At 33.0% G+C, this 27,630-nt stretch overlaps 2 long non-coding RNA genes across 2 annotated transcripts in view; one reads left to right on the forward strand and one right to left on the reverse strand.

The window, feature by feature from the left end:
* Positions 1–27,630, reverse strand: part of LOC147907072 (uncharacterized) — a 296,973-nt gene that overhangs the window by 90,737 nt on the left and 178,606 nt on the right. The window lies entirely within an intron of this gene.
* The window catches only part of LOC147907073 (uncharacterized), a 30,238-nt gene continuing 5,107 nt past the window's right edge, over positions 2,500–27,630 (forward strand). Inside the window, exon 1 of the long non-coding RNA XR_015547715.1 lies at positions 2,500–27,229. This is a non-coding gene — a long non-coding RNA (uncharacterized LOC147907073). The remainder of the gene's footprint in view (positions 27,230–27,630) is intronic.

A 27,630-nucleotide genomic window follows, 5' to 3' on the forward strand; every position in this document is an offset into this window, starting at 1 on the left:
TAGATCTCAGAACTGAAGAAATCGTAGGCACGACCTTATCCCTTTTACTTCGCGTATTCTACTTCAAACGAGACTGTTAAAAACTCACTGATACGAGTATCACACGCGGGGAAAAACAAAACATGTTCAGAGTACTTTGTGAAATTCGAATGTTCGTGACGTAAAAAATCCCACCGATGGAGCAATCCATCAAATTTCTCCAATGTCGGAATCAATCGAGTGACGACATTCCCTGAGATATTTTCAGAAGAGCGCAAAGATTTCTCCCGTCAGGGATACCGAATCATTATTTTGCTCGTCTGATTGATCACAACATCAAGAGTGCAGCCAAATAGAGGCTCTTTTGTCTTCTACTTTCTTTGCTGGGATCGCTTCCTTTTGCGGTCGCTTTTCGTCCTTCCCGCAATCCATTCCTCGGAAACCTTTCCACCTTACGATTCCGCCCCATCATCATCAGAGTTCCGCCTGCGGTTTTCCGACCGTGACTTTCTCTATACCAGGGTGAATACATTTTGCAGCAAGCAAAAAACTCTTAATTACCGCGCCACATATTACGTAGAGTCGTTAGGATCGAATGCGAGATTTGCTCGAAGGTGCTTTGCATGACAATGGAAATAATTCATCGAGAACTATATACGCGTCTCCCACACATTATTCAAATATCAGTGTGCTGGCAATAATAGCACTTATGGAAACATCAAAAACATGTAAATAATAGTAAAATTAATAATAAAATAAAAACTCAATGTTATAAAACAAATATGTACAAGAAAATACACTGAAAATAGTAAGCAACAATTTTTTTTATAAATTAGAATGTTTTGTTATTGAAAAACAAAGTACATCATCTTAGGTCCGTTTCCACTAATGTGAGATTACTTTTGTAATCTCGGTTTAATTTATTTTTTTTCTAATTTTAAGAATTAGGAAAAATAAACAGTAAGTTAAATCGAGATTAAAGTTAATCTTATATTGATAAGATCAGGCCTTAATTTACAGACTTTTGTTTATTTTTCTAAAAAGAGTTGATGAAGTCGTTAAGGCAAACAGATGTGTGACTATAAATGAAATTACAGCAATACAGAGGCAAGCCACAAAGCAATGCGTCACCGTCTTGGCAGCTGGAAGTTTTACAAGAGAATATATAAACTTCTAGAACGATGGGAAAAATGTGTACAAAAAATTAAGATTACGTAGAAAAATCAACAAAGTCTGCAGATTAAGATTTCTCAATAATAAAAAATTCTAATTTATAAAAAATTGTTACTCATTATTTTCGTATGACCATCGTAAAATAAATCATAAAAATAATATTAAAGAAATCCTCGTGAGCGGAAAAGTCAAATTAAAATATAATATTTTCTTTCATAATAGTAGAGAACATTAACGTTTTTATTTCAATTTTTCATTTTAATAAACGTAGAATTATATATAAGATTGCATAGTGACTTAATGCACGATGAGGTTTTATATTCAAATTCCGTTTGACCTAATGAGATAATTTAAAATTAATTTTTCATTAGCAAAATTTGTTTACGAAAAGCTTTGTTATTGCAACAGCCAGAGTGACAAAACGATAATAAAGGTATAATTTGTAAGATAGTATTATCGTTTCTTATTCTCATTGGCAGACCTAGTCCCAATCGCGATCGGATTTCAATCTATGCATATTAGAACCTAATTGCGATTGTAATTTCTGTGGAAAAGTCTCAATTCTCCCAGCGAATCCTCATCGTCGCCAGGAGAAACGCGGCTCTGAATAAAAAGTACGCATAAATCTTCGGCCCTCGGCGAAGCGATTCGACAGCCAATTACGTTACCAATGTTGAGGCTTTTTTGCGACTTGTACTTTGCCGATGGAAACGTTCCAGCGGCGATCCCCGAAGGAAATTTACGGGTCACCTAATATCGCACCCAGAAAAGATTCCAACGCGCGCGCGCGCCGCCATGTCGTCGATCACATCGGCAAACACAGGTCGCCGGCGATAAATTAATTGATTAATTAAATGAAGCGCCTAAATCGCGGATGAGATATTTGCACGGAAGAATATTTAATCGAGATCAGATTTATATATTTTCGACATAAAGAGCTTAATTACATACTTCATCTCTTATCGTATTTATTCGTATCCAACAAATACTTGCTGCATTAAGCAGGATATTAAAATTAAATTGAATGAACAATTACATCATACGCGCATGTTTGCTGCCAGTATGGAGGTCACAAAGAGAATCGATCTCGATGAAAACAAATACATGGTATAATAAATTCATGAAATAATGAAGATTAAATTAATAACATACCACGTTAGGCATTCACATATTTTAAAATTATTGATTGTAATAAGTTTGCCATTACATTGTTGCAGAATGCAATAATTAATATTTCTTCAATATATAAAGCATTCCAGGTGTATCTTTTTGTATATATTATATATATATATATATATATATATATATATACAAGAAAATATTTAAATCACAAACAATTAAGTTTGTGACAAAGCTAATGATTTTATTTTATGTTATTGATGATTTTAGTTTCTGGATAATATAATCTTACTACTTTATTTTTTATCATTTTTGTATGTTAATCATTTTAATTTTAGAGTTACAAACTAAAAATTCACTTTTTTGCGTGTGAAGAAGAAAGCAAGTATTTATTTTTATATATTAATAATTTCTTTCAACTTAAATAAAATTAACTTTTTATTGTTTTATCAAACAATAAAAGATTAAGAGAGATTTAAACGTCAAGTTTAATATTAAAATTTAATAAAATGCGCTTTTTTTGACAAGTTAGAAATTATATTATTATGAGGCCAAGCCCGGATTATATGAAAAATTCATGGCTGGAAAACCATGTGGTAGATCTGGGACATTCCCTACAAAAAGCAAAGCAAATTAATCAATGTGAAGACAATATAAAGTCGCTAAAGCCAATTAAAGAATAGTATCGCATCCGGTATTTACGATATCGTTGGCGTAACGAACAATGGTGCGGTAATAGATAGCTGCACTTTTCTGTGAAAGACCCGGACCCGATTTAATCGGGAAGAAGTTCTCCTCGAGGACTATATTTAATATACGTTATCCGAGTAACGTAAGATTAATTTTACGCTCCGTTCCGACCCTTGCGCGACATCCTTTAGAAAAGTCCCCTTTCAAAGTCGAGGCAAACCCATTTCAAAATCTCCTTCTCCATCTTTACTTTAACAAACCGATTTTCCAAAGCAACTTCTTAATTAATTAAAGACTAACATAAATAAAACATTCACATCTTTATCGATGCAAAGATTACGTATTAAGGCGCACTATTTCGATAATTCAGATATTCTGCATAAATATATGTTATAAACAGCAATATATATTTATATTTATTAAAATTTTAATAAATCATTATATTATATATAATAATAAATACAATAATTTTTTAAACTTCTACAAATTTATATGTAGGTATATGCATTATTATTTTCGAGTAATTACTCGCGACAAGTAATTCTATACATATTTATTTCTTTTAACTAATCATTTCTTTAATTAAATAAAAAAAACTAAATAATAAGTCGAAACTCCTGAATTTGCGAAAGGTTCTTCAAGTCACTAACTTTAACTAATTAATTAAATTTCTGCTTCAAGTTAAATGTCAACAGTCGTTTACTTTTAGCTTTGACAGGTTATTAAAATACAATAAATTCATTGTTACTAAGGAAGTTTTACAGCCAGAACTTTGATGAAAATAAATGCGCTTTCTGATAAATTAAAAGCTATTTAGAGTCGACGGAAGAACGTAAATCCGGTAGAAAGTAATTACTTGCGTTTTATTCGAGCAATTTTCTCATTCAGCCAAGTTATTTCTAATTTAACTAAACTTGAAGTGTACACAGCTTATTATGCAAACAAAGCATTGGATACATAAAATATTGCATGCTAAGATTTTGAGACCTATATATATATTTTCCTTGTAATATAATAAAACAGTAAATATTTTTTTCTAGTAATGCATATTAAGTTGCATTAAAGCAACATAGCTACATAACACATATATATTTTTTAATATTTTTTAATTGAGGGAATTTTACGATAATTTGATTAGCCTTGCATATCTTGTGGTAATTCGCTACCACAAAGGAGCAAACAATACACAGGTCTTGTAATACAAATTACCTACATAATATACAAATAGCGGAGTAATTAATAAAACCTACACTATTAAAACGACGCCATTACGGCGCGTTTATACTGACCGACTTTGTAATATTAATATTTCTAAATGCTTCCTGGGCGCGATAATTAATGTATCTTAAGCCTTGGAACACTTCCTAATTAAGATCCATTCACAATATTCCTTGTTCTGAGTAACCTGATTTGCGTGACCATTCAATCATAAATTCTATTAATTCATTCATTAAGTCTTGATTAATTTCATACATATAGTATATAAATATAATAAAATTGAATTTTTTTACAAATATATTTTCTATCCGGTCTTCATATGTCTTGCGGCTATGTCATTAGATCAAAATTTAAATCTAAAGATTTAAATCTAAGAACTATTATCGACAGATTTGACAGACTCGGTACCAATGCAAATTGAAATAAAGATTAAAATTAAAATAGACTAACATGTAGTATCATTAATTAGCATATATATATTGTCCATTATATATTGTCAGTTATTGTACCTTTGTTAAGTTAGCATCAGGATCAAATCAATAAAATCGGATCTGTTGGAATATTTAGTAATTCGAAAAAGAAACTATTACACTATTAGCTTAATATTAAATTGGCAGAGCTACTTGAAAATAAAAGAAAAATCAGAAATCAATAAGATTAAATTTGTACTAATTTGTATCATAAAAAATAAATGTATATTATCGTTATATTCCAAGAAATCTCTGTGGCACTGACAATTTAATATATGTATATATTAAAAATCAATACAAAATAAAAGTTAGTAGTCCTACCAACTCCGAATATTAGTTAACAGCCACGGTTTTTTTTTAATAACACATAATACAAAATTAACTTTAATGATAAAATTTTTAATACTATATTATTATATAATTTAATTATAAATATTTGAACAGATTTAATTTCCTAATTTAAGCCTGCTAACTCAATAGAAATGATTATCGTCGTTTTTAGATTATCTAACAGGTTTTTCTTTATGTCCAATTGCTTTTAAATCATCGTCCTTAGATTATCTAACGGGCTTTTCTTTATGTTCAATTACTTTTAAAATGGTATCAATATTAATAAGTTTACCGAGCGAGATATTTACATTATGAACGGAATATTGAAATTACACGATGTGTATAATCCAGATTTAATATCACTTGGCGCATTCAATGCAGCGACGGGAATTATGATCAATATTGGCTCGTGTATACGATAAAAGTTAGTGTGTACCCCTGACTGTATTTATGTTAATACCCATACAAGGCATTGATATACGTTACGCCCGATACAATGGTCGTGTTATAACAAACCACCGAATATCCGCGAATGCGGCCGGAATCAACTTCCGACCGCGGATCGAAGCAAATCGTAATACAATCATTTGTTATTGGACTCAAAAGCTGACAAAAATAATATTTTTAGTGTTTGAAACATCGAATGAATATTATACGCATAAATATTCATATATTTATGAAACAGCAATTAAAAAAGCTTCATTAGAATTTCAAATTGCGCGGATAATATGTGTGTACACATCCACTCTTCTCGAATATCGCAGCGCGCGCGCTCCACAAAAAAAATATATTAAAAATTAAACGTTATACAATATATTAGGTGTTGGAATTAATTCGTAGCGTTTTTTAATGAAAGAATGTTATTTATTTCACATGAGCATTAAAAAATACATTAATGAAAGTACTTCCCATCACTTGTAAAACGCTACGAATTAATTTCAACACCTAATATAATAATGTATTTCAAAATATTCTCTTTTAATATTAATATCGTAATCCGTATATTGTACTTCTTGGAAAAAAAAAATCAGATTTCAAGTTAATGCAAGTAAAAAACATTTTCTCGAAAGAAAATGGAACGGTAAAGCTGAGGAAAAATACAAACATGCAAAATGCTACTTGTAAAAAATTTAAAGTAATGTGCGTCTTTTTACCAGAAGTTAAAGTAAAATAGATGAAAATATTTGGGTTACATTTCAAACTTCAATTTATCATTATTTCCAAAATAAACGGTTCAAAAATCAAGATATCTGAGAATCCGAGCGTGGAAAGCTTCTAACACGGATTTGGCGAAAAGCTAACGTCAAAACTGGAGCACGACCCGAATAGTGGCGACCTGACGATTGGTGAGCCACAATGCAACGGGTGGTTCGGTAATCGCGACACGATAGAATGGCGTGATGGAACCGATTGGCTTCGCACTACAGAACATGACTACAGTCGATGTTCAATTATTCGATATCTGTATCGCCTTCCTCATACTCTCTCCGTCTCTATGGCATGGCATCAGGTAATTTTCTTTCGAGTAGATCTCGTGTGATGATGATGGTATCGCGATGAGGGGAAGAAAAAGAAAAACGGAAAATGCGAGTATGCGACGATGCTTCTCGAATGGCAAAATTTCAGCCACGACAGCGTTCGTATTCGATCCTATTTGCTCACGAAATCGAGAGAGAGAGAGAGAGAGAGAGAGAGAGAGAGAGAGAGAATGAAAGAGAAAAATGAAGAAAATACATGAAATTTCCTGTAAGAGTATTGTCGATCAAATCATATGGAGATGGCGAACAAAATCATTTTCCTGTTGCATAGAAATTCATACTTCAATATTTTATAAACGCCTATACAAACTTCGCTTGCAGAATCAGAAGTATAAGACAATTCGAAAGTCAAGGTACAATTGGTTTCTCGTTTAGAGGCCAAGAATAATCGTCGACGTTTTCTCGTCGTTTTAACGCTTTATATTTTCATCTCCAAATAAAGAATGTAGATTCTACACTATTAAATCTATAATATCTCAAATTTAACCTAATGTGAGTCGCCACTGCTCCTACTAAATATACCGTTATTTTTTACTAAAATGATAATTAAATTTGACGCTATATAATGTTAAATTGACACTGTATAGTGTCAAATATAACTATTGTTTTAGTAAAAAATAACGATATGATTGAATAGGAACAGTGACGACTCACATTAAGTTAATTTGACACTATAGATTTAACAGTGTAATACGCAACTAAAAATTCATCATTATTTTCACAAAACCTTTTCACAATATTTGTCAACTCTCTCAACAATTAAATTTCATAGATTGATATTATGAGTTTAGAGAATAAAATAAATAAGCTTAGAATAAAAGAATAATACATTTTGTTTTAAGCAATGCTTTACTAGAACTGTATAACTAAATATTTTATTTCGTACGAGAAATACTTTATGGCACAGAAAAATTTCTTAAACAATAATTTACTCGATACAAAATGTTAACCAGCAACAAAATTATAGCTACCCTACTTTACTACTCTCTACTTCTCTTAAAAGCTTCTCGGTCAAAGTTTTCCGAGACGTAAATTTATATTTTTGCACAATTGAACTATTTAAAATTCAGAAACTATCGTTCTCCGAGAGCAAGTCAGCTCTTACTTACTCCAACTTTCGTGAATGCTTTTTAAAAGTAGCGTTTTTCACTTGAGAATTATAAATTCAGCATATTGAAATAGAGAGAAAGAGAGGCAATTCCATTGCGCAACTCGCGGATTGTTCCACAGGGTGCTCCATAAAGACGGTCTGACGTCGAGAATGCACGCATGGCTTCGATATAACGATCCCTGTTAACAACGCGATAACGTAATCGACATTTCTGACAATGATGTCAAAATAGAGCGCGTGGAGCAAGTGCTCGTGTATCCGAGATAGACAGTAAAGCGGCTCAGCAAAGTACGTGTCGCGAATTTACGCCGCATGCACCGAGGCTTGAGTAATAAACAATAATTCCGTTTCGTAAATGACGTATCGTGATAATAAGCGCCGACCGGCTGACCGAATGCGCTCACGGTTATGAATCGCTGTTGTGAATCATGAGCCTGAGATATTTCTGCTATTTCATGTAACTGCACGCGTATAATGAAAACGCGATGTAAAATATTTATTGCACGCGACGCGTTTCACAGAGGTAGGACACCCGTGGTTAGTTTTTCGCATCGCGAAAAACATTACGATATAATTGCGACGTGCAGATTTTTTTTATTTTATTTAGTTCTGGATGTTACGTGAAAATTAGAGTACCACAGCGCAGTACTTCTCGTTTGTTCGCAGTTTGTTGTCGCTTTTATTGACGAACAACAAATCTTCCACAGAGTGCTCGTAACGCACGCAACGTTCCATTTTGACGAAATTATTGGATTGATCAGCTAATACTCGAATTTTGACGTGGTGACAAACAGCCGACTCGATAAATGCGGCGCGAACTAGCATTAAGAGACGTATCGAGCTCACAAATTATTGCGACGCATCAAATCCATTTAACTTGTTAATCTGAATGAAATAAATCGTGACGCGTTCGATACTTCAGCTGCAAATGTAAGCGACCGATAGCATATTTTTGTTTAATCACTATATAATGAAAATGGATGGAACGCGTGTGTAAGCATCATATGTAACATGATATGATTGTTCGTCGTTATTATACAAAATACATAAATCTTTAAAATAGCAAAAGCATCGTTAGATGCAGAATGTATAAAAAATCGAGTACAAAGTTTTCTTCCAGAAGTTTCTTTTTTTTGTATTACTTCATCATATTAATTTATTAAGAAAGCGAAATATGGATTTTATATTTTCTGGCTCACAATACTGTAGCAAGAAGTCAAATACGTGATTAGAAATTTTAATAAATATTTATGTATTTATATGTACTTTTTTAACCATAATGTTTGGTCGAATAATAAAATATCTTTATATCCCTAGACTAAGTCATTTTTCTTAGATAGGTTAATGGACGAAGTCCTTTGAGTACAAAATCAACAGCAATTATAATATAAATCAAGTCATTTTTAGATACACAAAAAGAAGAAATCAATATTAACCTTCCGTCAGAAATTTTCATCCTCTGCAAATTGCATCTTCGAACTTTAGTGTAGATTTTTATACAAGGTGTTAAGAAAAAACCATTTAACATTTATATAGTATACATTATGCTGAATCTCTAAATGCAAATAAAAATCTATCGATTGAGACTGGTTAAATCTGATCTCTACTCGTGGTTGAGAGTTAGCGTAAAATTAGCCCTTTTTTATCAGAAGTACTTATGCACGAAAATTCAAAATGTGTGTACAAACATGTGCAAACGACGAGCAATTAAATAAGCTATAGAAAATTATGAAGCCATTCACATAAATCAACATTTATTGATTCCTGGTGACTCTTGTAAAAGTTTAAGATTTAATTTTTATTTTATTTTTGTTTTTAATTTTAATTTAAATATTTCTCAATTTCAAAATTTTATTGCAAACCTTATTTATTGCAATAAAGACATACTTTACAAATACTTCTATAGATATGAAAACATTTTATATTGTTTGTATGTACAATACCCAAACCCAACAAGAGTTCTATTATATCGAAATTTTTGCTTCACTTCATTTCAATAAAAATATTTTGTCCCATCATCTCAAGCGCATTACAAAGTAAAAACTTGCAGCTTAAATAATCAGATTTTATATTATAAAATTTCATATTTATAAAAAAGAAAAAAATAAATTATTTTATAAAAATATTTTCCGTATTGTAAATATTTCATATTTCTCATTTTTAACAATAATTTTATTCATACAATCTTGTGTTTCATTACAATCTTTTTTATTTTTTATTTTTTGAAAGTTATAAATATAGTATTAAATGACATGTCATTTGTGATAGATTTATTAATATTTCTCTTTCTCTCTCTCTCTCTCTCTCTCTCTCTCTTCTATTATTAATACTTTAATATTAAATTTTATTTAGATATTTTAAAAATTTGACATATTTTGTTATTAAATAAATTAATAATATTACTTTATAAATTTATTAATATTACTTTCATTACTTTTCAATCTACTTTGTAATAATGAATATATTATTTGACTTATATTAATTTTGAGTGTATTCTATTGAAAATTGCTGCTAATTCTGTGTCTGCAAGGCACGATTATATAGCGAATATCCAATAATCATGATATCATGTGAATTTCTATGTGAATCACATTATTATTTGTTAATCGCGCTATTCAAATGTTACAGCATACATACTACGTCGCTAACAATCTGAATTTGACGCAACCACATTTGCATGTTGCAAACATTATGCTAACTATCCGTTACGTGCGAGCGTCATTACTCCCTGCTCATGTATGAAGCTGAGAATTCAAATTCCCAACTCGCGCACCGGACTTTATTACAGTAATCCTCTTTCATATTGTTTACAAGATCGCATTACTGGCGCCAGGCATAAATCTTCGACATCCCGAGCTCAACTTAAAGAAAAACAAGGAAAGAATTCGTTCGCATTAACATTTACTTCCAGAGATACCACAATAACTACTATTTTCTCCTTACTTTATTTCAACCCTTCGTCTTCCGCACTACTCTTTTCGCGCTGCAGGAAGCCTCATTTTTCTCACGTTTATATGCCAAGAGTGGGAGCGCGAGAGAACCGCAGAGGGTGGCTTATCCGCCATTCGTAACACCGCGCGCCCTTTTGTTAGCGATAATGAGAGAGCCATTCATAAAGAATCGGGAAGGCGTTTGCCACAGTTGCATAAGCGATGCTTTTGCCTTAAGCTGCGAGAACACACGCTGCGACCCGCTCGTACACTGAAGAGAAGCGATCTGACCTCGGTATTTGTTCGAACTTAGCATTGCGATAAATTGCACTTGAGACTTAAGCACGAGGTAAATATGCGGTAAAACGCGTTGAGAAGTTTACAAGAACAGCATCCAGCGAAATTTTCTCCGCGTAGAAATATGTGTATACCGCGAGCAAGGTAAATTCAGCCAAGTTCAGGAAACTCTTTTTGAAAATCCTACAATTTAATTAATGAGTTTTCAACGAGAGAGATACGATCGACTCACCGGTTGTATGATTTCAATGAGACACAATCGATTTCACTTTATTGGAAAACCTGTGAAAAAATACGAGAAAGGTAAGGATAAATATTACACCTATTTTCTGTCTGCTGGAAGTTAAACTTGGATTTTCAGTTTGCATAATGAACAATAGATAAATGTCAAATGCAACTTTACCCGTTAAAATAATGACGTCGTTCGAATCTTACTTTTGTATAATGTCCGATAACATATATAACAAATAATATGGAACTTGATCGATTGCGAAAATAGGGATGTCGTTCGAGAAAAAAATATGTCATTATAAATATTTGTAAAGGGAAGAAGAGATCCAATCATACGGCGACTGCTTTGAAACGTCACGAAGTTTTCGATATTGATCGGGTAAAGTAGTTTCATTATTTGAATTCATCCTGCCTAGGTAAGCGAGTACGATAATAATCCTTCCGGTGTTTTCACAGGAATGAATTACCTCGCTATATAGGATGAGATATGAAGGGGGGATGGCCGGATCAGATCGAGCCACCAAGTCACACTGGGCTTAACGGACTAACAAGCCACTTTAATATAGAAATGCCGCAGCACGCTACTAACGAGCCCCCAGGGTATCGTCCATACGAAACGAAGCAATAAACGTTTCCAATTGTTATAGGGACAAGAGTTGAATTCCATGGGGGAGCACCGGGGAGAGACCAGTTTCCTCAACTTTGGTCACACGATTATTTACGATAAGTATAGATGTTTCATCCCGGAAGTCAAGTTTGGATTTTATCTCAAAGCCATTTTTCTTCTTAAAAAATTGATATAAAAAGTAAATAAGCAAATCCAGAAGTATCAAATAACAAAAAATAATAAAATATATAAAAAAACTGTATTTGTTTCAGATTTTTTTATAATATGTATGAAGAGTGTAAACTTCCGTGGTCCAACGTTTTTTTTCACTGCTTTCCTATTCCAACCGAACCACTGGTGCCTGTGTGTTTTTCAAAGTGTTTTTGGGCTCTAAAAAATCTGAAAAAATTCTGGTACACTCTTTTAACATTCAAGAATACAATTTTACAGTAATATGACCCGGAACATTTTTCACTTTTTTTTTTAACGCATCCGAATTTGAGACAGAATAATTCAAAATTGAAAATTATTCGCCTGTAAAGTCTTTAAAGCTCTTGGACCATTAGGTTAATTTTCAATGAAAAGCTGCAAAGTAATTTTCCTTCTCAGAGTAATAAAATAAAAATAAGTACAAAAAAGATAAATAAGCGAATACATAGAAATATATCAAGTAAAAAAATCTTTTTTAAAATATTTCTTTAAAATATATAAATAAATTCTATTTATTTCTTTTATACTCTCTAAATCTGAATCAGTGAATAGTCACTAATTACCCAATGGCATACTTAGCACTGATAATCAGTAAAGTTCAACTAAAAAAGGAAGAATATTTGAGTATTATATAACTAAAATACTGACATTTTCACGTTAATTTCAATCTTCCAATACCATGTTCATTAAATTTAAGTACTAAAACAAAGTTAATTAGATAATAAAGATTAACTAGGGATCTCAGATTTAATTCACTGATTACCAGTGGCATACTTCGCACTGATATCAGTGATTATCCACTGATTCAGATTTAGAGAGTAATATATGTAATATATACGAGTGTATTAATGTTATAAAGATCTGGGAAAACCTCATAAGTGGGTACCACTGAGCTAAAATGACGTGACAAAATCTAAGATATCGACGATTGAGCGTGTAAAAATATCCAGAAATAAACGTTCCTCCAACAATATTGATCGTGCGGCAATGTCATTGAAATATCCACTCGTTACTCGCAGCCGACGCGCTAGTCAGTCGTCGTAAATTTTAACGCGGAACATCGACGCAACTTTTACTGTCGTATGAAAAACAGCGAGTTTACCGCGCAACAGGCGGCGAAAGATAAGTCGTAACAGTGCCATTGAATAATGCCCGTTGCACGAATTTGGCTTGGGATTTAAATCATCCGGCGCGGAGTCCGAGGCAGATTGTAAATCTTATGGCGTTACCGTGACCAGATTTATCGTAACCCCTGTAATCCTCTTGGTTCTCGGCGCATTTGTTGCAAGCCCGGTATTATTAGCCGTGACGTTTTCCATGGAGATAACATAATTCGCCGGGGCTAAGACAGAACGGTGGACAAGGAACAGGCGCTAACGTTCTTCCGCGTCAGGCGTTCTCTGACATTAAACATAAATTATGCAAAAAAAAAGGCTCAGAATCGTTGCAAAGAACTTCTTTCGATTAACAAGTAAAAACGTACGTTAACATAAAAATTTGTATGCCACGGAGACAATTGCAATGGGCAAACATTAAAACTGTACAGTGAAAGAATAATTTCACTGAAGTTAAAACCTAAAAATTTAGCTAGATACAAATAATTTTATTGGATCACCAAAATAATTATATAAGAATCTCAAGCATGATAAACAATTCTGCAAAATCTTGATATAGTCCAACAAAATTATTTTTGCAGACTTCTTGTCTATATCTATAGCTAAAATTTTCAGCAAAACTGTCCTTTTTATATCGTACAGTATTATTTCTCTTATATAAATTCCCTTTATTTGAACAAGATCTTAACTTGAAGCTAACTTATTAAGATATTTTGACAGAGAGAAACGTTGTAATTTCATGTCGCGTTTGAATTGACGACAGATTCCTCCTTTCTCCGGAAGCTCGGAGGCTTCAAGGAACTTTCGGCTATATCATCTTCATTGCAGACTATATTCTAGTAGAAACGTTTGCTCATGTAAACGTCGTGTCTTTAGTGATTATGTGAAGAGTCTTGGATGAATACACAGAACGTCTTGCGTATGCGCTCTTATCAATAAGCTGCAACTAATCGGATGAAGTCCGGTACAAAGCTACCATTTTGAACATGTTGGCTTCCAGAACTCCTCATCCTGGACCCAGAACACTCTCTCTCTCTCTCTCTCTCTCTCCCCTCTCCCTCTCCTTCCCGCTCTCTCTCTCTCTCTCTCAGGATCCTGAATACGAGTCATAACACGCTTCGTTAGCTTATATAAATATGGAGTATGTAATTTGGAAGACGATTTTGGTAATAAATTTATGCGCGCCAGTCAGTGTAGTTATGCTTGGTTTAGTCCTTTGCCTACTACAGAATAGGTATGAACCTGTTTAGCATTAAATATGTAATGTCCAGCTTGGCGAAGTGTAGAAATGGCGATAATATTATTTAATACGAGATAAAATCGCGCGTATAAATTGAAACGATAAAATTGCGCCAATCTTCCGACTCCTGTAAATACATTGGCAATCTGTGCAGACATTTCCGAGCTGGCGCTATAATCGGGAACGAGGAACAGTGAGAAAAGAAGTAATTCCGTCATGAAAATTAGATTATTTCCTGTGCATAATATCAGAATTTTCCCGAGATTACGACTGAACGGCGGAAAATTGCCGTTTTAAAATTCGACGCGCTGGCTATGATTGTTAATGTACAACGATTTTTATAAAGTTGGGCGACACTAAAATGTAAAATTTAAGTGGAAATTTCAGGATGAAAAGATGGTGGTCTACCCACCAGATAGTTGAGCCTTTCTTCGATGTGACGTTAAGCGACCAGAACGGAAACGAAGGTACGACGTAATTCCATAGGAATCCGTCCAATTGTTAAAGGATTCTTAGTTTCGCACCATCCAAAGCGAGTTCGACACTTAGCACGAACGAGGTACGTGTGCAATCCGCTTGCGATTCCAGAAATTCCACGCGTGCCGAGGGATTCTGAGTCATGACAAAAGACCATTTATGCGAGCAAGGATGAGCTAGGTCCGGTGAACATCCTGTCCTTTTCGTTCTTATGTCCCGCTTGCTTCGAAGATTCGGAAATAGTTAATTCGAGTTCTTAGATCTTGTCGAGTAATAAAGCAAAGGCAAGCGTATAAAAACGAGGTTGAAATGAAAGAGAAGAGAAAGTGAAGAGGAAGTTCGTTTAATCTTTAGAGAACAGGGGTCTATTTTTAAAATCTTATTGCTTTTCCTTAAGTGAAATTTGTTAGAATTCATTATTTTATAGTATTCCTTGTCTTAAAATATTAGAATCAGATACTATTTAAATGTTATTATAGTGGCTTTTTTCTCATCCTGTAAAGTTTAATCGCAAAAAAAGTAAGGAGTAAAAATAATATTGTAATGTATTAAATTCATAATGTCAAATTATATCCAATATATAATTTTAATTAATTTAACTAAAACAATGGAGTTAAACAAAATGGAATTTAACTAAAAAAAATGTATTAAATTTGATCCAAAAATTTAATTTATTATTTATTAATATCCATGTTAATATGAACATTATTTACTTTGAACTAATCACAGAAATGGATTGATTTATATTTTAACACATATAAAAGTTAAAAAGAACAGAATGTTATTTAATTGGATTATCATTGCTTCTTTGATATCTAACAGTGAAGATGAGTAACAGTGAGATAAAAATATGAAGAGAAAGAAGATATAAAATGCATAAAAAAATTAAAAAAAGAAAACTAAAAAAGGAGATCGCAATGAAGAAAAACGGCGACAAAATAAAAGATAAAAAATATGTGTAATATAGTTAATGAAAATAAGCTAGAGGAAAATGTAAGAGAAGAAAGTAGGTAAATGAGAAAGAGAGACAGAATTAGAAAGACAGGGAGTGGTAGAAACGTGAGGTCGAGCGGATACTCTTGCGTCGAAGGCGGAGCGACAAGGACGACGACACGATGGGGATGGGAAACGTAACGGGGCGTGTGTTGGCGGAGTACCGGGCGCGAAATCACAAGTTGCCAAGAGGCATGTAATGTCGACGGATTTGCAATTCCATTACCGGCTGCCGTCGTATGGGTAAAGGGTGAAAAGGACGGCGAGAATGCTCTCGTCTCGGTTCTCGCTACCCATTCCCCGGTTGCGTCCAACGGCGATTCCGTGCCATCCCCCTTACCGGCGATCTGCCTTCGTGCAATAGGCGTGCAGTATTGACCAAATCGACCAACCGCGGAATCTTCTTTCGCCAACGATTATTACGGAATCTCGAACAATAAATTTAAAAATCAGATCGTGAGAATATTGATCGCACGAGATATCAAAAATGACATTAAGCTTTAATAACTGTACAAAGGCAAAGAAAATATTCAATCTAAATTCTTGCGCTACTGTTGACGCCCTGACTTATTGCTGGCTATTGAACAATTGATGAAGTTGCTCAAAGTATCGAAATTCGTTAATGAATACAACTTGATTAAACTGAATGTCATAATTGCGAACTAAAAAGATGCAATTGTTTGTATAAAAGTAGGTCAGGAAATAGTTTTTTTTTTTTAGTTTCGGATGTTATAACGTAACATTTTCTGCTCTCTTAATTACTGAATAATCAATAAAGATCTTACGTTAATTATATTTAACATTATCAAACTTATTTAATAACATAATTGTTAAAGTGTAAAAAAATATTCTATTAAAAAAATTCAAAATAATTAAAATTACTCAAAAATTATGTGTAAATATCATTTAAATTTTTGTTTTCTTGAAAGTAATATTTTTATCTTATAGAATAGTCGATCAAAAAGACAATAATGTACGATAAAAACTATTATAGATCGTTTAAACTTGAAAAAGATATCAATTTTTAAGACTTTAAAATTTCTTTTGTAAAAATGAGCTTCGGAAAATTTTTACATTACATTGCCAAGTTAATTTTAAACGAGAAATCATCCTCTCCTCGTATCACGAATTACATTTCACCCTGCATTTTAACGTATTCTGCCATACAATCCATAGCAGCTGCATCGTGCCTTTCTCACAGGCGGATCTCTTCAAACACACTTCTCTCGCAATCTCGTCGCCATTTCCGAGCTTTACGTGCCCCGACGCTTATGTACGCGACAATGAATCTGTATTAAAGCGGAGCGAGAATTAGCGATTCGAATTAGTGATTCTTCGACAAGGTAGATACGAGGTAGATTTGCGAGGTAGATATCAACACACGCAAACAAAAGCAAGATTCCTGATGTGCATTTTCAATTTAATTACTTTTTAAAAAATTAATTTGATTGACATGCGCGTTCATCATTGAGGTTTTCAGATATAAAGACTATTATGAATCAATAAGAAAATGAACGCGTAAAATTTGAAAATTTATTTAATACAAGATGAATATATTAAAAAGTAATACAAATATTATATTAAAAAATGTATCACTAACATAATTTGTAAACTGTGGAAGTATTTTTTTCAGTAAAATTATTATAACGTTTTACAAGTTAAATTAATACGTATTTTATTCATTCATTAAAATTTATTTTTTTAAGACATGTTATTTTTATATCATTTGTTCATTAACTCATAAATTACTTTGACATTAAGAAATATTGAATATCAACTCAACATAAAATATTTAAATAACATAATCATTATGTTAAATTAACGCTTAAAGATGATAAAAATTCAACATGAAACTTTTATATATATATATATATATAAAGATTTGCGTAGATCGTTTCTAACACACAAATACAAAACCATAGTGGAAGAAACCCAGGTATGCTATTGCACATTTTTCTAATTAGCCATTGAGATTCGCATGCCAGATCAGCATCCTGCCGCAGTAATTTAAATCGGCATCACATCATTATTCTTTCATTCTGCTTACATATTTTTGTATTTTTACTTAATTATGTATGTTTACATTATCAATTGAGTAAATTGAATTATCTAAATTCTGTATGGGAATTACATCAGGTTCCAATGCTTGCTCTTTTTGGCAGTGTATAATCTATAAACATGTCTATTTGAATACGGCTGCATCTGGCATTTGCGCAGAATATGAAATTCGTCTCGAGAAACGCACCTGGGTTTCTTCCTCCATGTACAAAAAATTTTTTACTGTATCGAGTCCTTCACGCGACGGAAAAAGAGAACATTTTCGGTTATCGTAGATCACGTAAACATGACGAGTGACGGTTTCATGAGAAACGCGAAACGTAGATACCATCACAAGGCGCCATTTCGGGATTCCTAAATTGGATCGGCATATATCGTCATCTGACAATAAGTGGAATAAGGCCACGTACAACCGTGTTACACTTAAATGGGAGCAAGAGAGACGAGGGGTTAATTTAACCCCTTTCGAGCAGAGGGGAGCAGAATGCCAGCGGACATGCGGAGGTGTGTGAAGTCAGGGGTGAGCACCGGCGCGATGTAACGGATATATGCTAATGGAGATCTCGGGAGATGTCTAACATCCACCGGCCTGAATTGCCTATATGTAAACGACTACGTTTCCATGTTTATGGATCTTGGCCAAATATACGTTTAATAAACGGTGAAACTTAGCTAGGCGTCGAATCGTCGGGATTCGAAATTTATTAGCGCCACATGCATAAGCCGGTATTAACCGGTGTTAAGTTTGGGATATGCTGAGACAGTAGTTCGGTTATCGGGAGAGTGCATTATTTCAAACAGTTCGTGGTGCAATCTGAAGAGATTGTCTCCAAATTAGTCAAAAAAGAACACGTTCTGAAAATTAATCAAACTTTCGCAAAGTACTTATATAGGATGATAAAAAAGCTTAGTTACAAAGAAATACGTTTCCACAATTTACTTAGAAATTATGTATGTGTTACATTTTTTATGTTAATTTTTTACACACACATAATATTTGTATTATTTCTTACAAATAACTCACAATCATCTTGTTAGATTTTTGTGTTATTAGGTGTTGGAATTAATTCGTAGCGTTTTACAAGTGATGGGAAGTACTTTCATTAATGTATTTTTTAATGCTCATGTGAAATAAATAACATTCTTTCATTAAAAAACGCTACGAATTAATTCCAACACCTAATAAATTAACACAAAAGTTTGGGGGAACCAGACTATTTTTTAGACAAATAGAGCAGTCTTCAGTTCAATTAATCTTTTGGTGTAGAATCTTTTTGCTTAATAAAATGTAACTCAACTGTTTTAAATATATGTTGCTACTCAGATAACAAGCTAATGTTATTTTGACGTCAAAATGCTAACAAATAGTGTTAGCTTGCTAGGTAATTTGATAAATACACAAAACTTTGTAACCAAACTTTTTTGTCATTGATGCAAAATTGTGCTATAAAAAACGATTAATTCCGAGCTTATCAAAGAAACCATTGACAATAAAAGATTAACGTTTAGAAAGAGTATCTCCACCAAGAGTTGTACGTGAAGAATAGTATAGCAGAAAAGTATGACGGTACTCGTAAATGTTTATACAGGTGCACATACGTGCATGGCGTATAGCGGAGGTGTAGAAAGCCGGGAAGAGCTCGCTAAAAATCGCTGATCCATGTAACTACTGTCATACTACGTGCTGAAAATGTCGCAAGCTCCTAAAGATCCGACTGTATGTGCATCGAATTTTTGAAGATCCCGAATGACTGCAATAATTCGGAATATTGTCAGGTTTGTGCAAGTTCGAAAATAGGAGCAAAATAAGAACACAATAAGAGCGATTACCAACATTACTGTTCTATCGGCAATAAAAATTATGTTCATACAACAGATCGAATGATTTTAATACATCTCATTATGCAGTAAAGGATTTATCAAAAAATTTCAAAACAACATCCTTTATATTAATAATGTCAAAGTACGACAATTTTTTTCTATTTATCAATGTCTAATGATTGTTGTTAAGTTGTTTTTATTTCGAACGATATATTGAAAATTAATAAAATGTCGATTTAATATTCATTAAGAAAGATTTATGGAAGATTTTTCTTGGTAGTCTCATTTCTTTGGCACACAGCCAATTTCAACGAGCTTTCTCAAGACGGATAACATTCGTTCAGCTCCATTCCGCCGATATCCATCGACATTTATTAAATCGCTTCTATTTGTAATAAACCGTTAATAATTAATATATTATTAATTTATCGTTCGCAGACAAGGATTTCACGAGGAAGACTTACTAAAATCGAACATGGCGCATAAACGTAATAATGTAGCGACTTAGAATGCAACTGGGACAGCTTCTTATATAAGATCGATCGTCTTCTACAGCTTCTCAACGTCGCATGAAAATATACTAGTTATATCAATTATTATCAAATTATTATTGTTCTTGCAAAACGTTCGATAAACTCAATCATCCATAAACTCAACCCTTTAGAAAATTTGTTATCATATCTGGATTATATCAATTTTAAGTCCAATCTTAATCGCATATACATTACATAAACATATATATCGTGACTAATAAACATAGACTCAACACACACAGAAACTATATTATAAATTATTTTTCCTGTATTTAAACATGTATTGTCACGGACATTATGTATTGTCTCGAACTATAAATATTGCAAATTATTAATTTAAAACGCAAATCGAGACTTTCGTCATTTGCAGCCGCGAACATTGTTCGAGAATCGATATTATATTCCATTACCGCGATAAAATAATTACATTCGGAACAAGGGTCGAGATGAGAGTACTAGATTATTAACAATTTAACACGGGTAGTTGCCGTTAAAGCCACCGGGCGGGACGTTCATAAAATCCTAAACCAAGCCCTCGAATGTAATCGTGCTTTTAATAAGGTACTCTCGCTATTTTTAAACGTTTGCACGTATTAGCATACCCCACCACATTTGCATCGCATTTGCATTTTATCCGTGCCGCGGCAAGAATCACGATTACGTACTGACTTACAAAGTTATTACTGCATTTCAAAATGTGGATGTACAATGATACCTTTAGGATGACTGTTAATACAAAGTACCTATTTCCGATCCCTCTCTTTAATTTGCATATGAAACAATAAAAAGTCAATATTATTTGCGAGAACATGTCAATGATTAAATTATTAGAAATAGATCAATTAGATATTTATCATTTAGCAAATATTCACATTATTGTAATAATATATGATGTAATAATATTTACACTTTCTAAAAGCATTTGACACATGAGAGTTGGTTGTTAGGAACAACAATACGTGTTATGTATGGCAATACTTGCTGAACCTCAACATCATGCAAAATATCGTGTATGTATCGTGCAAAATCATTAAACCTCAATATTCAACCATTTCGAATATATCAAAGAATATAAGGTGAAGTTACTGGAATATACTATTTCTACGTGTATTTTTAATAATTATTTTAAAACATCCTTCGATGCAAAATTTAATATATAATCAATAACAGAGTTTAATTAAAACCAGAATTATGTATATAAAAAGTTAATATATTCATCTATCATATTTTATCATCAATAATCAGTTATTTATTATTTTTTGTATCTTTTGAGTAAGACTCTTATTTTGAGTAAGACCCTTTTTTCTTGCCTTAAAATTTACTTAATGGGTCTTTATCCATTAATGAAAGAATCATTCATCAATAGTATTTGAATGAACTGAAACGTTACTTTTACGAAACGTTACTTTTACGAAAATCTGTAAGATTCGAAAAGGAATTATAATTATGTACCGCGATCTACAAAAAAAAAATTAGATATTACAGCAAATAATAAAGGACAAAATGCAAAATTAATAATTTAAACCTAATACAATCTTGGAAATGAATCATTATTAATTCATTGGTAAATGCAACATTTAACATCCAAGGTATTGAGATAACCCCGTCAAAGATTCAGTCTCCAATCAGAGCAAATCACACGGAATAGGGTCACACGGAAATGAAAATTTGACGGCAACGTGAAATTACCACGCAAATGCAATGCAAGACGATGAAGGTAATTCGTGAAAATTGTCTAATTCAATTTCTCTGTGACAAGCGCATTTATGTAAGCTCATTGCATTATCATTTATATATAGTTAAATCGCTCTTAATACATTTCTCATTGAAATAATTGCATTAATTCTTAATTGCAGTAAAATTTAGAAATATAAGAGGTAGATAAAATAATATGTACACTTGGAAAATAAACAATTTATTACTTGTTTTATGAATAAGAATCTATCGTTCGTTTTTAATACATATTCTATCTTTGTTAAAATATTCACTCAATGCTTGAATAGTTACCAATGGAATGTTTTAATATTGTACTATTTTTTTTTAAATATCTTTCAATTACTCATATAAAAGATATTAGAGAAGAAAATTTTCTCTTCACTCTATACTTTCCAAAATTGTGTTCTCCAAAACTTCAACTTCTTTTCTGGCCAACACAATCACCTAAGTTAAATATCATAGTTTTAAAGAGCAGAAATAGAAACAAAATTTCTCCTCTGATGTCTATTAAGCAATTAAACAATGTTCTGTTAGAGGAATTGTATAATATTGCATTGTTGCAGCTGCTATACTGCACAAAAGAGTGATCTTGCTGAAGAATAAAAAATTTTACTGAAAATTTTACAGATCTGAAAATAATTTTATTAACCCATTGTTGATCAAAATAATTTTGTTAATTATTCAACCTGATTGCTAAAATCAAAATTTTTTTGTGACATTGCTCATTATATTTTTTAGTGTTTAATCTAATTATTGTCCAACAAAATTATTTTCAGATCTATACCTATTCAGCAAAATTTTAGATCTTTCAGCAAAATCGTTTTTTTCGTGTATACACATGTGATTCTATTCTAACAAAGATAGAATCTGTATAAAGGCATGGCAAATCAACTTCTTATTAATAAAACGAGAAGATAATATATTTCTCAGATGTTTACATTATTTTGTTCCCTGTGCATATGCATAATAATCAGAACTTTAGAGTCATACACGACATATTTACTAGCTTTGTCACAGAACGAAGCAAGGAAATAAAAGAACAAATCTTATCAAACAAAAGTCTGACCGTTTAAAATTATTTTCTCTGTCCTCGTTACAATGGAAAATATAATAACAGAAAATGTTATAAAACGCGCACAAAGGGTATTATGGCAGCGATGTGAGACGCGACTCGGGTAGATCGATTGAATCTTCGAGCAGGTTCCACCTCCATCGCTCGCAACATTATCCATTATTATACAAATCTTTTGCATTCTTGTGGATGCCGACATAGTTACAATGTTTCGGACAACAGCTTGACATTCGTCCGACAGCTGTCCAAAAAATTCAATGAACCGAAATTCGGCTAATGGATTCGCTGTTGGTTGACCCGAAGATTCGAGTGCATCGAAGAGATCCGCGCCAGATCCGCGCGTCAAAGGATCGCGGATGTGATTACATGAAGGGCGTGGGAAAGAGAGCCGCGAGGCAGTAGTGAACGGGGAAAGAAAGGGGATAGGTAGCAAAACGAGCAAGTTCCCAGTTTGCCTATAGCTGCTGAAAAGGTCAACCTCGGCAGAGTTTGCGCTTGGGAAGAGTTGGTCGGTTGGAACGGGTGCCGACTTTATGATGTTTTTTGATGCGACAGCACGGCGCGTTACGAGAAGAGATGGAGCGGAAATGAACTCGAGAGTGCGAGTTTCCTATCCGCTTTTCATACCACGATTATGGAACGGACACAGAAACATCTCGCGCGTGTTCCGTATGCGTAACATTTTCGTAAAATGCTGCGTTATGAGTTCATCGGCCGAGTTCATCTCGTCTCACTGATCGTCGCTTGCAGTTACATTTATGCGACCTATATACTACCTCTTTATAAAGCAGAAATAAATAAAACAGTATTGTGTCACTGAATATGAAAGTTTTAATGACCCTTACACCGATAATATTGCGTATATTATCATTTAATAACTATGTATATTACTTTTGTGCAGGAGAATATGAGTTCGTTTTTTAAATATTTTATTTAAAAAATATCTAATCTCAACAACATCTCCAAGTTATTCAATTTAATTTATTATAAAAAATACATAACGTAGTATTAGAATTATTAATATAAATATTCTCATTTTTGAATGATGAAAATAATAAAGTATGAATCTTTTATTCTACTATTAAAAAAATTTGCGAAAAAAGATAAATGAAATTGAAGAAAAAATTAATATTAAATTAAATAATTTCTACATGAACAGTAATTATTCTATAAAATAACAATAGACACATATGTAAATACATATGTACATGTTTATAAATTATAATAAATTTAAATATATTTGAAATAAAATTTTTAACAAGATGTTAATAAGACATTAGACATCTTTTTTTTAAAATATAAATATAACATTAGTATATAATATATTAATTACTAGTATAATTATTATAATATACGACATGTTAATTATTATTAAACCGACTGCACTATTAACGTAATTTATGAACAGAGAAATAATAAAAGATAATAAAATATGTGTATCTCAATATAGACTGTTGAATGAAATACAATTAATTTGAAATAAAATAAATGATCAGTCACAACGTTATATTAATAATGCTCCAGAAACGTCGGATACTGTCAATCCATCTGCTAAAAAGTGTCGTTGAAAAAGTTTGCATATAGCGTCGTTTTGCCGTGTTGAATCGAGCTTTCACCCCGACAACCTTTTGCCACTGTGAACGGCGTGAAAAACGTTTCTATTCCTAACGGGAGACGATCTAACGCACCGTTAAAATGCTTAAAACGAGTTAAAACGAGTTCGCTTTTCGAACCTTTACTGGCCCATTTTGCAACGCAATATTGCCATTCGCGTTTGCAAAGTATAAAGTAAATACTGAAATCGCACGTCCATTCAGAGATTCTAACAATTGTAGACTCGACTGAATTCTTTCGAGCGTGCGCATCTGACAAATCCGACAATCCGTTTTCCTTCGACGAACGGCCTAGCGAACAGGCGTAGGCACATCGAAAATTCGATTTTGTAAGCTTTCACGTAATATCGCTCAGACTCAGCGACTTAGAGACTACTCACAGCCACGGAATATGACGCTTAATGTAACTCCATATACCCCGGCGAAACGACCAAACTTTCCAAGGGACATAAATTCGCGGCACGACTTCAAGACGTTCATAAACGCCTCGCTACGTTTCGTACGATTTACGAATGTCCTAATGAATTTATTAATGTAAAGTTTAAGCGTCTGCGGAACGTAAAGGATGTAGGTATGGAATTCGTACGAGAAGCGAGCTTAAACAACTCTTAATTTTCATTATCTTTCTATACGCGATTTAAGTAATTTAAATATCTCTCATATTTTTATTAGTGATGATAATCCACTGACTTGTTTATAGTAAAAATGGCAACTCCGAATATTAATTAGAAATATGTAAATTAGAAATACTGTATACTATAAGAACGAAATTTTATGAGAAAAAATTACATTTCGTGTCAAATAATCAAATAAATATGTAAAAAGAAATCTTCAATTCGAAATCAGTATTTTAGTGCAAGCCACTTCACGTTGCAAATGCTTTGAAGCATTCTTGATTAGTCAATTCGTAAAATTCTTTCCTCTGATTGGTCAACGAAGCATTTGAAGCGTTAAGTGGATCGCACCCTTAGATGGCTCAGCAAAATGCTTTAACATCAGAATGTCGAAAAAGATTCATTCAGAAAGGGTATTTTCCTTTAGACTGACTACAAGGAGTGATCATGCTGCCAATTCTGAGCGCGTTCCACTTAGTGCTCATAAGTATTATTTCTTCTTGTTTAACATTTGATAAACTACTAAGACAAAAAGCACTGTGAATGTAGCCTATATTGCTCCTGCAAAAAGGAGATAAAAAATTTGGAATATCCATGAATTATAAATGTTTCACTTCACTCAACAAACCCGTTCTGTCTTAGAAACTTCCTTGGAAAGTTCCATCATCGGAAAATTTGTATTAAATTTAATACATTTCACGTGTCCCAAATGATCCACTCAAATTTATGTGTTAATTTAACACAAAATGAATACATTAGAAGGTAAGACAAGTAATACCGTGGAAGCATTTTTTTCAGTAAAATTAACATTTACAGATATATCGAATTACATATTTCATTTATTCTTCTTAGAATTTACGCTTTAAAATATGCATTATTTTTGTGTTATTTGTTCACTCAAAAATTATATTATCTTGACATTAAGAAATGTTGAATATCAATTTAACACAAAATATTTAAATAATCACAATGTTAAATTAACACGAATATGTTATAAAAAAATTCAATACAAAATTTTAACAAAGACTTGAATGAATCGTTTCCAATGCAAATACAAAATATTTTTTACTGTGCATATGATATTGAATTACATGAAATATGTAATTTGTATAATTACATATTTAATTGTGTAAAGTTTCTACGCGAAGCAGAATTGACAAAATGAAACGAGTAAAATGATAAGTCCATTGTCATTAAAATCACAAAAATGCACTCGCCTGCAATGTGATTCACCTTGCCAAATAGAAGCTACAGCCGGCTGCAAGACGTAGATTGCATATATGCACTGAAATAACAAGCGGAATATGAGCAACGAAAGATTGGCGCTCATTCCTGTATTCAGAACATTGCGAGGAAACGAGTATACGGTATCGGATGATTGAAAGGACGCCAGAGCATAAGATGAAAATACACACAGGTCAAGCTTTGTGCACAGCATCCGATTTCAAAGCGGACGATAACAAAAAAAAAGTATATTCGACAGTCGCACTTGCGCGTATAGCGCCTGGTGGTCGTTAAACGACAAGTATCACGCAGCTTCCGCGGATTACGAGGCCAAGTCGCGAAAAATAAATAACGCGGAGAGTAGCGAGCAAGCACGTTCCTTCCTCATCTCTTTCTCCGTCTCTCTTTCACTCTTCTCCCTTTGTCAGGGGCATAATTGCGATAAATCCGCGCTCAAGCCGTGCGCCCGCGGATGCAGGTCACGCTGATAAATTGCGTCGCGCGTTCGAGGCGACGAGAAAAGCGCAAGCGACGGAAAAATTACTCGCGGTCGCCGCGCGTGAGGGATGAAGCGAACGAGTTGAGAAAGATAAGAAATGCCTCGGGTTCCTGATATTATATACGGAAACGGACGCTCTCGCACAGTAATGACTAGACATCGCGAAAAAAGCGACCGTTAGCCAGACAGTTGGCGGCGCGGTCTTCCAGTCCACGATGATGTTCGAGCTTGTCTCGAGGACTTTTTTTCGAGGATAGATTCCGGAGGTACCCGTCAACGCCGGATTATCTGTCATCTGTAACATGTCACGAAAACGGACAGTGGACTACTTCGTGCAGATGTTTCTAAGTGGTAAGTATTTTTCTTCATACGCCATGGAAAACGTACTGGCAAATAATATGTCTAATGACCATTGCATAAACCAAGGAATAATCATTTTAATCAAACTTGTGTACATTAATGCCTATTAATGTCCAGTAATGCCTAACTTTTTATGCCAACTAATGCCCTATAAATAATATCCTAGTAATCTACATTGTTCAGTAGTGCATAACCTCACTGTTTATTACAATCTTCTTAAATAATGTCCAGTATGGTCCAAATCTATATATCGCGAATTTCCCCTTGGCATAAATATTATAAAACATCCAACTTTAGTCTTTTAATCCTTAACTGGTATTGTGGGTCCATTGGACCTATATCAAACCTAATAAAAAGTTTATTAATTAATTATGCTTTAAATAAAAATGAAC

This window comes from Acromyrmex echinatior, chromosome 16 (genome assembly GCF_024713525.1).
Source record: "Acromyrmex echinatior isolate Ae372 chromosome 16, ASM2471352v2, whole genome shotgun sequence".
Classification (NCBI taxonomy): domain Eukaryota; kingdom Metazoa; phylum Arthropoda; class Insecta; order Hymenoptera; family Formicidae; genus Acromyrmex; species Acromyrmex echinatior.